Raw genomic sequence first — 11934 nt, 5'->3', positions numbered from 1 at the left:
TAAAGTAAATGGTCAATAATGTAAACATATAGTATATGCTATGTTTATTATTAAGAACACAGTTTAATACATACACATGTAACAATGTTTAGTAAATCGTCTCAGAATATAGAATTATGACTTGGTTTCATGTGATCATCTTTTTCTCTGTGAATTGATTTTAGGAAAATTTACATACTATTTACAATAAATTATAAAATGGTACACCCACATAATTATCACTGCAACATCATTGTGTGATTTGTTATTTAATCATATTATGCAGCTGTAAACTAATGGATTCATATATATTGAAATCAGGTGGAAACATATTTTACATTAGCAGGTATAGATCCCACACTTAATATTGGTTAAATGTTAAAAGTACGTGTTTTCTGCTTAAACAACACCGTTACTATCATAATAATTCAGAGATCAACTAATGCCCAATACAGTGTTATCCATTTTGAGCATATCAATCGATACGCTCTTTTAAAATTGCACTTTTTTATCCAACTTATTACACACCCATGCATACGCACACACATTTTATATATTTATATATATATATATATATATATATATATATATATATATATATATATATACGTGCTTTTTGATATATGATATTTATATGTAGTTCATGTAGAAATAAATACATTAAGTTAACACTACAGTATGTTACATTGTAGCTATTAGAAGACATATATTTAAATGACCAAGTTTAGTGTGGAATGTAGTAATTGTCGAAAGTATAAATGCCTATCATTCGTATAAAATATATATTTAACCACATAATAGAACACACAAACACACACAAATATTTTGTATATATATATATATATATATATATATATATATATATATATTAGCTGGATTACCTGTCTTTTACTGGATTAAAAAAAAAACCCTTAAAGGTAATTCTGATTCATGAAAGTAAGTAATCTTATTAAGAAATGCCGTGGGGGTAACGAGATAGCTTTAAAATCTACGAGTGTGAAAAAAGCAATCGCATCATTCGAACATCAGTGAGTAATATTATTAGACGGATTTATTGACACAAACGTGTGAACAGTAATTCGGCTTAACCGTAACAAAACCTTTCTCATGCGAGTGAGAAATATAACCTGTAAAACTCATCAATCTCATGATAAGTTTGTCATGGAATATTCAATAGCTATACCTTACACAGTGTTAGAACGTATAGGATTCTCATGTAAAAGCAACACGATCGGAAAATTACTCGTTTATGCTGGTGAGCAGGGTAATTCATCAAAATTTTCCGCAATGTTTTCAAAATTTAGAACATATAACAGTATAATTAGATTGTGTAAATGGGCACAGGTGTTCAAGTTATAAGTAATAACTATGGAGTATTCCACAGTTAAGTAAAAGTGACCGCTCTAAGCAGCCGATAGCTTCCCCTCCTATACTAAGATACCGAGTTTCCAGCTTTAGGCCTTGCTTGGGAATGGGTGGCTTTACTATACCTATATTTTGCTCTCTAATACCTCTTCTACAATTTTTATTTAAAAAGTAATCAGTATAGTATCACATTGAAAACATATAGGAGCTTAATTCAGTAGAGAAATACAGATTAAAGCTTTATCTATCTATATATACATATATATATGTGTGTGTATGTGTGTATGTATATATATATATATGTGGGTGTGTGTGTGTTGTAACAAATATAATACCACATATTGTGAGATGTCCAGGTCATTAATCAGTAGGAAGAGACGACCTATTGAATACTATAAGTTTTATGATTGTTCTTAAATTACAACGGCTTCCAGACAAAAAAGTAAATACACAAAATTGTACTCTCGGAAATAGTTATATTATTTACGAAGGAGTAAGAAATCAAATTGGACTTTTCAAAAATCAGTGCATGACGAAGCAAATCAGTACAAGAAAAAGGCACAGTACTTCGAAGTTATGAATGGGAATAAACACTATGTAAACAAGTATAATATATATATATATATATATATATATATATACATATATATGTATATATATATATATATATATATACATGAGCTAACAGTTAATAAAACATGTTAAAAAACACTTTGAAATGAGTTAAAAACATATTTAATCTGTAAAGGAAACACTATATAAATGGATAGTCCTTAATCCGCGGAGTTTCGAAGAAATACTCTCCTTCTTATCAGAAGGTAGGAATTAGCAAAATGCGGGATCGGATTTTGCATGCAGAATTATTTGATGATACAAAAAATAAGTCAAAGATCTTACTTGAAAACAAAATAAGTAATTTGTACAAGTAAAATCCAAGGAAATCCCGTAATTGGAAGAAGATGGTCCATAATAATCCAAAGGCAGAAATCCATGGAATAATTCACAAAAATGTATACATGGAAAAAATAATATTAATAAAAGAAAAATAAGATGTGTTTTTAACTCTACTTCCGAGATATAACTATTAATAAAAAATCAAAAAAAGATCTGGGAAGAGAAAGGAGAGAGAGGGAAACCAGATTAAGTTAAATATAAAATAAAGGGAAACAAAAGTCAAAATGACTCAGACAGGAAATGTTACAGGCACGAAAATATATATAGGGAAAATAATATAGGTCAACTGAAATGTAAAGGTCATCACCTAAACAGATGTCAGCAAGAGTTGTTAAACTTCACTAAAAGGAAAATATAAAAGGAAAATAAAATAAATAAATGAATATATAATAAATACATAGAAAATAAATAATAAATAAATAAATAAAATATAATAAAAATATATAAAATATAACATATAAAATAAAATAAAATAAAATAAAGAATAATAATAAAAAATAAAAATTATTTAAGGGGGGAAGATGACCGGTATCTGCAATTTTAGGAAACAAAAAGTAAGTTAATTCATATAGTAAAATTTAAGTAGATTTACATACAAGATATGAAAGTGTGGGTAGATTGATATATTAGATAGATAGGAAAGTTTAGAGAATAAAGCAGAAAATGCAAATAAAAACCGGTCATGCAAAGAAGAGATAAAGAATTAAAATAAAGGATTATTAAAATATAAAGTATTAAGAAGTATGTCGGAAAACGATAAAGTATAAGAAAAATATTCTATATCTATATAAAGGGTGAAGTAATAACTAGGTAATTTCAAAATTGCCATAATTAAAGTTGAACTTATGTTTACAGAAAGAGACCAGTTCATTTTAAGAATTTATTATATTGTAACTTTGAGGGGAAGTAACTATAGTTATAGCTTCGGTTGTGCAGAGGCGACATGACTTAGAGCCTGGAGTATAAGACTAAACTTTCTTTTTTATAATAATCCATTTGATTGAGAAGGGAGTATTGTTAGAGTTAAGTTTTTTTTTTTAATTAAAGTGGTTAGAGAAGTTCCTTGGTTATTATTAGAATTATGGTTGTTAAAAGAAGAAATGTGGTATATATATATATATATATGTATATATATATATATATATATATATATATGTATATATATACATATATATATGTGTGTGTGTGTGTATTGTATCCGATCATTTAAAATGTATTCATACACACACATATGCATATATATATATATATATATATATATATATATATATATATATATATATATATATGCACTCGACTAGCACGGCTTGCTCACTGATGATAGAAACACCACATAAGCATGGGCAAAACTAAAAAAAACTGCACATTCACTGGAATATAGTTCTTTATTAAATGTGAAACTGTGAATAACCGATTCCTTAAACCTTATACAATCTTATGCAATAACATAAAAAAAAGCTGAGCACTAACTCCTAAACAACGCAATTGTAAAGGTTTGAGACAATGTCAAAAGTAATATATATATATATATATATATATATATATATATATACATATATATATATATCTAGTTCGTATTAATCATAGTTAGCACACGCACACACACACATATGTGTGTGTGTGTGTGTGTGTGTGTGTGTGTGTGTGTGTGTGTGTGTGTAGCTCGTATTAATCATATTTAGGAGAAAAGTCAAGGGATGGTAAACAGCAAAACAAAATAAAATAAATACAATAAGCAAAAGTTCTGTTAGAATTCCTTACTGTCCACTTTCTCTTTTAACTCTCAACACGTGTTGTCGCCACAACCTCTGCTAACAGGCATTGTATTACAAAACTGACTCCTTTCATTTTGCATACGTATTCAGTGGAAGATGAGATCTCGGGAGATTCCGCGAGATTACACCTTATAAATCCATGACTGGCATCTTTAATTTCTCTCTCTTAGATCCCATCTAAAGGTAAGTTGTATAACAGCAGAATTCTACTCTACACCCCCTTGTTTCCAGACCACACATGTGGCATGGGGGTCGTTTGTTACGGGCACTCCTATGAAGGGCGAGTAGGGTGACTACTTCACTACTTCATTTTCATGTGAGCTCTTAGAAGATGTGTTGGAACCATTGGTATCAGCGGTAGAGGCTAAAATCAAACCATCAGGCTGGTATTCTTCATGTTCATCGGAGCTCTAAGAAGGAATGATGGAACAATTGGCGTCAGCGGTGGAGTTCGCAGTTGTACTATCACGAAGAATAGTTCGGGTACACAGGTCATCCTTTCATAATTCACCATTACTGCTACTCGACAACTGGTTCGTATTTCTCGCAGAGCGGATATCCTTCATATGGATTTGGGTACAATCGACTAGCACGACTTGCTCACTGATGATTCCGTATTTCGCTTTCTTTGAAAACTGTTGGTGCCATGATTATTGTCAGGCTTACCGCAGAGAGTGTCTCCTAACCCATACTTCCCTATGGTTTCCTGCCGATCAGGCAGAGGGGCGTCAATATATTTGATGCGCATTCGATATGGATTGCATTGGTGGGTGCGTTTGTCGCAGCCAGGACATCCTTTGGTCTTGCATTATATCTATAGACCGCCTCTGCTATCGTGCATTGTTTTCTTGTCGCGATCCTCTACACGCTTCGATGTCACAGCTTTGCTATGCCATTGCCACACGGTACAAAGGCACATCTGAATCTAAGCTCGATCCCCCACTTGTCTAAGAAGCGTCTGAATACCCCACTGCAGAAGGCCGTGCGATTGTCTGTGATGATCTCTTCAGGCGGCTCCCTTTCATAAAATATGGACTCCAATTCACAGATGACAGTGGAAATGTATTGTCTTATTAACTGGATCCAGATCGCGAACCTTTTTTGTCCCACAATCGATCAGGTTGAGGAAGGGCTGGCTGCCGTAGTGAGTTATGCCCATACCCAGTCAGCTGCAAGTCGCGTCTACTCCCAGCTAACCTTTCCGCCATCTGGCTGGGGTGTGGGAGATTGAATAGCATAATTGGCATTCCTTGACTACCGCTTCTACTGCAGTTTTGGACACCGACGGATTGGACAACTTCGCAAAATAAAATATTCGTCGTACTTCGGGGTGTCCACTGAGGTGGTATATCTTCTTGATATTATCCGCCACATCAATTAAGGTGGCACCTAATGATACTGCCTCGGTTTTTTATCATGGTGTCATAACATGTCTGTGGCAACCGAGTGGGCCTATCAGCAAGTTCGCAATTTAAGGTGACCGGTATCGCATCCACAGACAAGTTTTACTCTGTTACCAGCATTTTTACGGTCTTCAACCTCTGTTTGATCCGCACCTTGCTGGCTGCTTTAATGCGCACACTCGCCTTGTCTAACAGTGTGTCTGATATCCAGTGGCACACACATAGCTTATCCTATGTATGCGTACTTTTCTGACTTTCCACTGGAGTGCCTGTTTATCACTGCCAGGTTGATATGAGCAGCGTTATTCGCCGATCGCAACCAGCAGTCGTCCTTAATCACAGCCACACTCTTCTCTAACAGAAAACCAATTGCCAGAGAGCTTGCATCCACCCAAACATTTAGTTTGTCTCCCTATACGCATCAGTCTCCTTTGGCGGGGGCATCCTGCTTTACCCTTGCGATGGTCTCCTTCACCATGCAAACGAACATATCGTCGGTTGTTTCATTATTCCAGCATTCGGTGACTGCGCTTGCCCTCCTTTTGAAGATGCCTTATGCCACAAATGTCCATCCACACACTGGTAGGTTCCTCACAAGTTTTCCAAAAAGGGAGAATACTACTCGTCTCGGGAAGACATAGCGCACTTTAGGAAGTGCAGTTCCGCGCCTCAATTTCAAATTCCCTTGCGCCTGTCGAACGGTCAGGCCCAAGACACGCACGCAATTCTCTAAACTTCCTGGATCCTTGCACGTAACATAAAATTGAGCCATTTTGGACCTTATGCGTGATGATGACACACTTTCTTGGTTTGGTTTGGTTGTTTTTACGGCATATCCACTCCTATCAGGTTATTTAATGGTGAGTCCAAAGATGTTGGAGAAATATTTTTAATAGAATATAATTGTTGTTTTCAAGTTGCTTTCTATTTTACCCATAGTTTGGACCCTAACAAGTACAACCACTCCGTGTTACAGTGGACCTGGAAGCAATGGCAATTAAAAGGTGGCTACACAATTCCCAAAGCCCGAAAGCTGGGTCCTCACCACTGGATAGAGTTCAAGGTATGACGCCCCAGCTTGAAACCATGACACAATGTCTTCGTTCATATATATGTCATCAATGTACGCCGATGTCCAATCTTTTATTGTTTCTTCCTCTGACAACACAGCGTTAACGGTGGTCTTCATTATTTGAGATGCCAGTTTCAGCCCGGAGCCTAGACTTTTTAGGCATAACTCCTGCCAGCAAACACCACTGACTGAAATGACCACATTGTTTCACTGGTTCGAACCTGCAGGTATGCTTTTCTCAGATCAAGCAATGACACATTTGAACCCTGCAGGCGCCACTCTCGTAGTTGCTGGCACAAACGTCAGCATCTGCGCGTTCAGTTCTGTGTAGTCTGTTACTGTTCTCACATTTGCTTTGCTGTACTGAGCTATCACCATCAGCGGAATCAAGTCTCTGGGAGGTCCAAATTTCTCATAGGGGTAGAGAATCCTAGTTTTCCGACCACTTCCAGGCGGCTGACCAAGCCTTCGACTGCTGGTCAAATTCGACAATAAAATCTACCCGATCAATCTTCAAAGCAGCGCACATTGTAACCTCCTCCTGTAACCGTACCACCCCCAGGGTGTTTATTCTAGAAGTATTCATATTCCAAGTACGGTAGAAGGCCGCGCTCAATATGGGCCGAAAGCATCACAAGTCAAGGAGTGCTGAACACAATGTCTCATTTATATAGACCCGGATGATCTGAAGCGCCTCGTCTAATTTATGTTTGGGGAAGGCGTCCACGCTGCCACATTGTCCCTGACCCCGTTTCCCGAACAACCCCAAGCAAAATAAACAGTCGCATTACATCGGTAGCAGCGATCATTTGTCAGTCGTTGTTAAGCAACCTTTACTTTACCACAATTTCCAATATTGATATAGGACCCCTTACCACCACAACAACAAACAACACATTAGTAAGTAACGATGTCATTTCTGGAATATGATCCCATAGTTATTCTATATTTTGGAATATGATATTGTGGGCGAATGCATAGTGACCCCAAAATATACATTACTCTCTCAAGCCCACCCCAAAAGTGAAGGTTTGTTAATGCATAGAAACCCCCAAAACACGTTAAAAATCAACATAATCATTTGTCTTTTTACTCCCCACTACAACTCTGTCATCATTACCCGAAGTTAACATTGAAAATTCAGAAAAAAAATTTGTTAACCACCCACCGAAGCTGATAAATTGTCTGGGCGTATTATTTAATAATAAACACACAAATCAATTAATTCATATTTAATTTTTTGGGGATATGTTACTAATTTCGACAATTATTTTTCATAATTGTAACCTACATTACTACCCGCTGCCCTAATAAAAAATATAACTTTGATATATTGTTTGGCTTGATGATTTCATTGAAAAAAAAAACAGCAATAAATTGACTAACATTTCAGCATTTTTCATTATTCTTGGACCTGTTACTAATTTCGAAAATCAGTTTTCATAATAATAACCTATTTTATCGCCCCCCCCCACTCTTACGAAAATAATAATTTTATATATTCTCTACGGTGATTACTTCATTACAAACACACTGATCGATTTATTCTAATTTCATAATGTTTCATAATTCTTGGATATGTTTCTAATACTGACAATCATCTTTTTTATAATTTCTATCTACATTATCGCACCCCCCTTAAGAAAATAATAACTTTGATATATTATGAGGGTTTATTATTTCATTATACATACTCAAATTTCATAATTTTTCACAATTATTGATTATGTTACTAATCTCGACAATATTTTTTTATAATTTAAACAAACATTATCGCCCTCATCATTAAAAAAATAATAATTGATATATTGTGCGATTTTATTTTTCGATTACAAACACACCAATCTATTAATTCCCAAATCCCCATTTTGCAGCAGTCAATTATCTATAATTCTTAGATATGTTAATAATTTCGACAATCATTTTTCATAATTTATAACCATATTATTGTGCCCCTCCTTTATGAAAACAAAATTTGATATATTGTCAAGGTTTTTTTTTTATTTCATGTCAAACACATTTCACATTAGGTTTAATTACACTACAAGCACACATTATTCACATGCCATAATTTCTCATACTTCTTGGATATGTTACTAATTTCGACAACCATTTTTTTAATATTTGTAACCCTCGTTATCGCCTACTCATTTACTAAAAATAATTTTGATATTTTGTATGAGTCGATTATTTACATACAAACACAATAATAACTAAATAATTATAATTATGGAATAATAACTAAACTCACGTGCCATCATTTTTCATAATTCTGGATATGTTACTAATTTCGACAATCATTTTTTTTCATAATTTTAACAATCATTGTAACCCTACTCATAAAAATAATAACTTTGGTATAGTGTCTGAGTTGATTAATTCATTACAAACACACCATTATATTAATTCACATTTGATCATTTATCAGAATTCCTGGATACGTAACTAATTTGGATAATTACTTTTATTAATTTTGCCTACATTATAGCACGCACCTTACGAAAATAATAACTGTGAAATATTGTCTGGACCGATTATTTCTAATTCAAACAGACCAATAAATAAACTCACATGAAATCATTCTTTTATAATTCTTGAATATGTTACTAATTTTGAACATCATTTTTATAATTCCAACCCGCAATATTAGGTGCCTTTCAAAAATAATAACTTTGGCATATTGTATGGGTTGTTTATTTCATTACAAACACATAAACTGATTTAATCACATTTCATCATTTTTTATATTTACTGGATATGTTACTAATTTTCACAATCATTTTTCATAATTTTAACCCCCTATTATTACAACTCCTTACGAAAAGTAATTATTTTAATGTATTGTCTGTACCGATTTTCATCATTTTTCATAATTCCTGGATATATAACCAATTTCGACAGTAATTTTTATACTTCTCATCAATATTATCACTCCTATCAATCCTAACATTTACATATTGTCTGGCGTTATTATTTCATTACAAACGGAGCAATCAATTAACTCACATTTCAGCATATTTCGTAATTCTTGGATAAGTTACTAATTTCTATGACAGCTTTTTTCCTAATTTTAACCTTCATTATTATTATCCCTTACGGAAATAATGACTTTAATATATTGTCAAACCCGATTATTTCATTACAAACGCTATTCAATTAACTCACATTTCATCATTTTTAATAATTCCTGGATATGTTACTAATTAATAATTGTCTATAATTTTAACCCCATATTATCTTAAAATATGTTTTATTTTGTGTGTGTTTTTTAGAAGATAGTAATGACAGGCGGAAAACTTTATAATGCTCAGTTGGCCTTTTGGTTAATATCATAGTGTAGTATCTGTCTGACGCGTAACAGAAAAACAGTACTGGTAATTCTTGTGAGAATGAACAGGCACTAATTCACCACGCCCCAACCTCACCAAAAAAAAAAAAAGATTTGATAATAGCTGGCGGGCTCCAGAGTACTTTTTAAAGCACTATAATCGCGCCCCGCCCCCTATCATCACCACATGACGTCACTTCTGGAAAATGACTCAGCAGTTTTTCGAAATACATGCTTTCATTATAAAAGGCATGCATTTTTAAATATGTCTACTACACAGTAGAATACCTTATTTGAAATTCAGGCTACTCAAAAAATAAATATTTCAAAGAGCAGTTAGTCATTAGGCAATACTTGCTTTACAATAAACTAATCAAGAAATTGGATTGAAAAACAGATACTTATTAGAAAACAAAAACAGAGATAATAATATCAGTTTCTTATTTAATAAATTGTTAATTGAAAGTACAGAATAGTCTAAATAATACATTCCCCACCCTATATTAAGAATGTATTTCTAACTAATAACGTAATTATTTCAACACTGTTCGTATTCCGTGTGCCATCCCCCTTCTCCGCCGTAAAATAATCTATGAAATTAAATAAATATTAGAGCGTGAAAAAAAATTTATAGGTTTGTTTTCATATTTAAAAATTTAAAACTGCGAATACAATCTACTGTTGATTTTTTTTTTTTAAATGACTTGGTGTAATCAGTTAGAATTCAAAATAAAAATGTCTGAGAGAGAGTTCCAGCATGAGGAAAAACAAATGTACACACATGCACACAAAAAAGAAAATTCAACCTAATACTTAATTAAAATTTTACATGTGAATTTGCCGATGGATGTATGTGATATATACGGATGTAAGCAATGATATTATTCGCTATACACTATCCTTGGTGCATGAATAATATTCCCTGAGCATTTCAATGCAATGTGACCAATAGTTTACTAGTTTACCTCTTATATATTTTCGCACACGTCCGTCTACTGATTATATCCTCTTTTACATACCTGTTTAAATATATATATATATATATATATATATATATATATATATATATATATATATATATATATATATATATATATATATATATATATTATTGGATATGATTAAACATATATTTTATTGGATATGATTAAACACATGATAACGTGTCCCCATATCACTTTATATTAATAGCTACAATTTGTTATTCCAGCGATCGTCAACCGACTGAAAGCGACTGTGATTTTATTTAGATACGTCTTGAGGAAAAGAAGACACCAACACGAACATGTAGATTATGAATACAATCATACGATAATACTACAAACTACTTATTCGTATATTTAAAAACAATACACTGCTATAGACAAGTATATATTAGAGTAAACGCTTGGGGTTGTCTGATTGAATATTACGTCGATATATTATGAATTAATTCCTGAGAATTACTTCGTTATTTTTATACAAACGAGTGTATATATATATATATATATATATATATATATATATATATATATATATATATATATATATATATATATATATATGGGGGTGTAAGTAAATGGCAGTTTCCTTGAGGCATTGCTGGTAAAGTTTTAAAGTGTATGGAAGTTTTAAAAACCAAAAGCAATGCGGACAGAACCAGAATTATGAGAGTAAAGAAAAGAAAAACAAACACACAAATAGGAGGGTATGTTTGCGTACAGAAATGTCTAACTGTTAATTCATCTATCATTTCTTACCTCTTTGTATAAAAATAATTATAAAACGAGGTGAGGAATTATAGACGAATAAGCAGTTTTACATTTTTTCTACTTAAACATACCAGTTTATTTGTTTGTTTGTTTTTTCTTTACTCTCATGATTCCGCATCTTTCCGCATTGTTTTTGGATTTTAAAACTTCCTTATATATGACACACACACATATATATATATATATATTTGTATATATATATATATATATATATATATATATACATATATATAATAGTTAAAATGAAACAGCAATCAAATAAGATAACATGAAAATTAATAAGAAATTAATGACCACTTATTATGCC

The sequence above is a fragment of the Euprymna scolopes genome, chromosome 27, assembly GCF_053919585.1.
Source record: "Euprymna scolopes isolate OS-2025 chromosome 27, ASM5391958v1, whole genome shotgun sequence".
Lineage (NCBI taxonomy): Eukaryota > Metazoa > Mollusca > Cephalopoda > Sepiida > Sepiolidae > Euprymna > Euprymna scolopes.
This window is presented reverse-complemented; position numbering follows the sequence as displayed.